A 5,763-nucleotide genomic window follows, 5' to 3' on the forward strand; every position below is an offset into this window, starting at 1 on the left:
TCACCCAAAGGCACATTTAGTTTGTCCTGTTTGGGGCGATGTTTGTTGTAAGAATATGACTTAGATGGTTCTGCTTTAATGAGTAAGTTTAGGAGAGGTAGTTTAAAGCAGCGTAAATATTATTTGTTCCTGATACTAAGTATCATTGTAAATTTAAAAATATATATTTCTGGGCTATATGCATTGGTGCTCAGGGAATATTCCCAGCTCAGTGCTCAGGGATCACTCTAGTGGTGCTCAGGGGACCACACAGCACCAGAGAACAAACCTTGGGCTCTTGCATGCAAAACATGTGCTCCAGACTTTTGAACCACTAAATATCATTTAATTTGCAATTTTTCAATTTGACTAATTTTCTTAACCTACTTTTTTTACTTAATAATATATGTTTATTTAATTTATTAAAGCATTCGTCAATAATAAGTTTATTATTTATTTAACAATTAACATTACTGTAATTTGGTTTATAGTGCTTACTTTTACTATACTTGTAAACAGTTCATTTCATTAATTTTATTGATTTTATTTAATTTAAGTCAGAATGTATATTTTTTGTTATTTTTGGGAAGAGCTATATTTGGTAAGGTAAGGTAAAGGTAAGGTAAAGGCCCTCCCGTTGTTCGTCGATTTGCTCGAGCGGGCCCAGTAATGTCTCCATTGGAGACTTTGTTGTTACTGTGTTTGGCATATCAAATACGTCATGGGGAGCTTGCCAGGCTCTGCCGTGTGGGCGATATACTCTCGGTAGCTTGCCAGGCTCTCCGAGAGGGGCGGAGGAATCGAACTCGGGTCGGCCATGTTGGCTGCTTGCAAGGCAAACGCCCTACCGCTGTGCTATCATTCCAGCACATATACTAAAATTGGAACGATACAGAGAAGATTAGCATGGCCCCTGCGCAAGGATGACACGCAAATATTTGGTAACTTTTAGATTTTCTGTTTAGTGCCTGGTGGTGCTTGAGGACCACATGGGGACAGGGATCAAGCCCAGGCATCTTGAATGCAAAACACATTCTCAGCCCATTGTGCTATTTCTCTGGCCTGGAAATTATTTTTGTATTTAGTTTAATGCAATTACTTTTATTATGAAATTAACCATACTTATGTCATTAATTTAATTTCAATTTATATTTTATGATCCTAGTTAATTAGTGAAGTCATTTTCAATATAAAATGAATTAATCATATGCTATTAATTTTATTTCATATTATCTATTTACATGTATTTTATTCTATTTTAACTATATTTATTCATGTTAATTGATTCATTTTTATGTAGATAATATAATTTAATTTAGTTCATTTACTTTAGAACTCAATTTTAATCTTTAAAATAAAGTGTCACTCATCTGCAATTGTTTGTTCATTGCAGCACTCTTTACAATAGCCAGAATCTGGAAAAAACCTGAGTGCCCGAGAACAGGTGACTGGTTAAAGAAACTTTGGTACATTTATACAATGGAGTACTTTGTAGTTGTTAGAAAAGATGAAGTCATGAAATTTACATACAAGTGGTACTACATTAAAAGTATAATGTTAAGCGAAATGAGTCAGAAAGAGTGGGAGAGACACAGAAAGATTTCATTCATCTGGGGAACATAAAGGAACAAAATGGAAGACTAACACCCAGGAGTGGCTGACATTAGTACCAGGAAATTTGCTCCATGACTTGGAGGCCAGCCACACGTTCTAGGGGAAAAGGAAGCTCAGATAGAGAAGAGAGAACTAAATAAAGGGTGTTGTGAGGATCCTCCCAGGATGGGAGAAGCATGTTGAAAGTAGATTATAGACCAAACATGATTGCTACTCAATACCTCCCTTGCAAAACACAGGACCCAAAAGAAAAGAGAGAGAACAAAAGGGAATGCCCTGCCACAGAGGCAGGGTGGGATGGGGGGATGGGGGGTGGGAGGGATGCTGGGACCCGTGGTGGTGGAGAATGGGCGCTGGTGGAGGGATGGGTACTTGATCATTGTATAACTGAAACCCAAGCACAAAAATTTATAAGTCTATAACTGTACCTCATGGTGTTTCACTAATAAAAAATAAAAATAAAATAAAGTGTCATGGATGCAAGATTCTAAACAAAATACTAGCAAATAGAATTCAACTACTCATCAAAAACATCATACATCATGACCAAGTGGGATTCATCCCGGGGATCCAAGGATGGTTTAACACTCAGAAATCAATCAACATAATCCATCATATCAACAAAAGAAAAGATAAAGAGCATATGATCATATCAATAGATGCAGAGAAAGCATTTGACAAGACCCACCACGAGTTTATGATGAAAACCCTCGTCAAAATGGGGATTGAGGGGACTTTCCTCAATATAGTTAAAGCCATCTACCACAAGCCTACAGCAAGCATCATCCTCAATGGGGAAAAACTGAGAGCCTTCCCCTAATATCAGGGACGAGACAAGGATGTCAGCTCTCTCCACTGCTGTTCAATATAGTACTGGAAGTACTTGCAATAGCAATTAGGCAAGAAAAAGATATTAAGGTCATCCAGGTATGAAAGGAAGAAATCAAGCTCTCACTATTTGTAGATGATATGATACTATAATTAGAGAACCCTAAAACCTCTACCAAGAAACTTCTAGAAACAATAGACTTGTATAGTAAAGTTGCAGGCTATAAAACCAATACCCAAAAGTCCATGGCTTTCCTATATGCAAAAAATGAGAGAGAAGAAAGTGTCATGAAGAAAACAACCCCGTTCACAACTGTGCCCCAGAAAATCAAGTACCTAGGAATCAGCTTAACTAAGGAAGTAAAGGACCTGTTCAAAGAAAACTACAAAACCCTACTTCAGGAAATAAAAGAGGACACCAGGAAATGGAAAAATATCCCCTGTTCACTGATCGGGAGAATTAACATTGTCAAAATGGCAATAGTTCCCAAAGCACTGTACAAATTTAATGCTATCCCTATTACGATACCCATGACATTCTTCAAAGAAATGGAGCAAACACTCCTGTGATTTATATGGAACAACAATCCCCCACGAATAGCTAAAGCAATTCTGGGGAAAAAGGAAATGGGAGGAATCAACCTCCCCAATTTCAAGCTTTACTACAAAGCAGTAATAATTAAAACAGCATGGTACTGAAACATAGGCAGAGCTGCAGACCAATGGAACAGGGTTGAATACATTGGCATCTCCCCTCAATCATATGATCATCTAATCTTTGAAAAGGGGGCTAGAAATGTGACGTGGAGCAAGGAAAGCCTCTTTAACAAATTGTGCTGGCAAAACTGGACAGCTACATGCAAAACAGTGGGCTCAGATCTGTCCCTAACAACAAGTACAAAAGTAAGATCAAAATGTATTAAAGACCTCAACATTAGACCGGAATCCATAAGGTACATTGAAGACAAAGTCGGCAAAACCCTCCATGACATTGAAGCTAATGGTATCTTTAAAGATGTCACGCCACTGGCCAAGACAAATGGGACTATCTTAAACTAAGAAGCTTCTGCACCTCCAAAGAAACAGTGACCAAAATACAAAGACAGTCTACAGAATGGGAGAGGATATTTGCCCAATACTCATCCAACAAGGGGTAGATATCATGGATATACAAACTATTGGTCTAACTCCACAAGAAGAAAACATCCAACCCCATGAAAATTGGGGTGATGAAATGACAAAATGAACAGAAACTTTCTCAAAGAAGAAATCTGAATGGCAAAAAGGCACATGAGAAAATATTCTACATCATTAATCATCAGGGAGATGCAGATTAAAACAACAATGAGATATCATTTCACACCACAGAGATTGGCCCACATCCAAAAGACCAAAAGCAACCAGGATTTGCACGGATGTGGTGAGAAAGGGACTCTCCTTCACTGCTGCTGGGAATGCCGACTGGTTCAGTCCTTTTGGAAAACAGTATGGACGATCCTCAAAAAATTAGAAATTGAGCTCCCATTTTACCCAGCAATATCACTCCTGGGAATATATCCCAGATAGGTAAAAAAGTATAGTCAAAGTGACATCTGCACTTGTCTGTTCATTGTAGCACCCTTTACAATAGCTAGTATCTGCAAAAAACCTGAGTGCCCGAGAACATGACTGGTTAAAGAAACTTTGGTACATCTACACAGTGGAGTACTTTGCAGCTGTTTGAAAAGATGAAGTCATTAAATTCATATACAAGTGGTACTACATGGAAAGTATCATGCTTAGCAAAGTGAGTCAGAAAGAAAGGGACAGAAATAGAAAGATTGCATTCATCTGGAGAACATAAAGTAACAAAATAGGAGACCAACACCCAAGAATAGCCGATATCAGTACCAGGAAGATTACTTCATGGCTTTGAGAACAGCCGCACACGCTAGGGGAAAAGGCAGCTCAGATAGAGAAGGGAGAACCAAATTAAAGGGTTTTGGGAGGTTCTTCTCAGGATGTGAAATGAGTGATGAGAGTAGACTATAGACCGAACATGATTGCCATTCAATGTCTCTTTTGCAAACCACAGTACTCAAAAGGAGAGAGATAATAAAAGGGAATTCCCTGCCACAGAGTTAGGGTGGGATGGGGGGATGGGGGGTGGGAGGGATACTGGGACTGGTGGTGGTGGAGAATGGGCACTGGTGGAGGGATGGGTATTCGATCATTGTGTAACTGAAAATTTGTAAATCTACAACTGTACATCATGGTGTTTCACTAATAAAAATTTAAGAAAAAAAGTGAAAAAAAAGCACAAAAAAAATAAAATGTCATTATTTAATTGCATATTATATTAACTCAATAGAATTAATTTGATATTTATTTAATGTATCTTAATTTATTTAATTAATTAACTTAATTTCTTATATATATAAGTAAAGTATTATTTTGTTATATACTTTTTAGTATTTATATTTTTAATTTTAATTTTTAATAAATTGTTTATTTATATACTTATCATTTGGGGGGTCACACCCGATGATGCTCAGGGTTTATTTCTGGCTTTCTGCATTTAGGATTATTCCCAGCAGTTCTTGGGGGACCATATGGAATATCTGGGATCAAACCCGGATTGGCCGTGTGCAAAGCAAACACCCTTTGTACTGTGCTATTGCTCTCACCCAGCCCCATTTTCCATGTATTTTGTATTTTTTAAGACAAGAAGCTTACATTCTATGTTTTCTTGAGTTTAAGTTTTATTAGGGAACTTACAGAACTGACTTCAGTCTGCTACAGTAGCAATATAGCATCTCTATTCTCTCCACCACTACCGCCATGGGCTTTTTCCTGTTTATGGGAGCTAGTGTGGCAGTCCTACCAAATGTCAATGGTTGCACTGGTTAGCTTCTCTGGAAAAATGAAACCCATATAAAACTAAATATTGATTTTTTTACATTTAAAAATTTATATAAAATATTCAAAAACAGGAGAAAAAAAGTATAGGTGACAGATAACAAATTAGAGTATGTAAATATATATAAGTATGTATTTTTATGTAAATTAGAACTTTTAATGAATGACAGTGAAATCTGGAAATTCAAGGCATTATTATTCACTTATCCTTGCACATCTGTTATTTCCAAGAAAGAGTAGAAGACACTCAGTCATTATTTCAAAAAGAAGAAAAGAATCCCAGACTGATGGGGTTAGTTAGAGGCAATTTAATTCCAAAAAAAGTGTGCATAGTTACCATTTGATGAATGAGTACTAGCATAGTGGTTAGCTGGGATGAAGGCAGAAATTTGAGTAAATAATCCTAAAGTTTCTGACAAAACAAAAAAAAATCACATAGGCAAT

The 5,763-nt window shown here is 37.0% G+C and overlaps 1 non-coding gene across 1 annotated transcript; it reads left to right on the plus strand.

Annotated features, from left to right (window-relative positions):
* The first annotated feature begins 831 nt into the window (after positions 1-831).
* On the plus strand, positions 832-937 carry LOC130023856 (U6 spliceosomal RNA). The gene has a single exon (XR_008792518.1). It is a non-coding gene; the product is annotated as a U6 spliceosomal RNA (small nuclear RNA).
* Positions 938-5,763: the final 4,826 nt, after the last annotated feature.

The sequence above is a fragment of the Sorex fumeus genome, unplaced genomic scaffold (assembly GCF_029834395.1).
Source record: "Sorex fumeus unplaced genomic scaffold, SorFum_2.1 ptg000024l, whole genome shotgun sequence".
NCBI classification, from domain to species: domain Eukaryota; kingdom Metazoa; phylum Chordata; class Mammalia; order Eulipotyphla; family Soricidae; genus Sorex; species Sorex fumeus.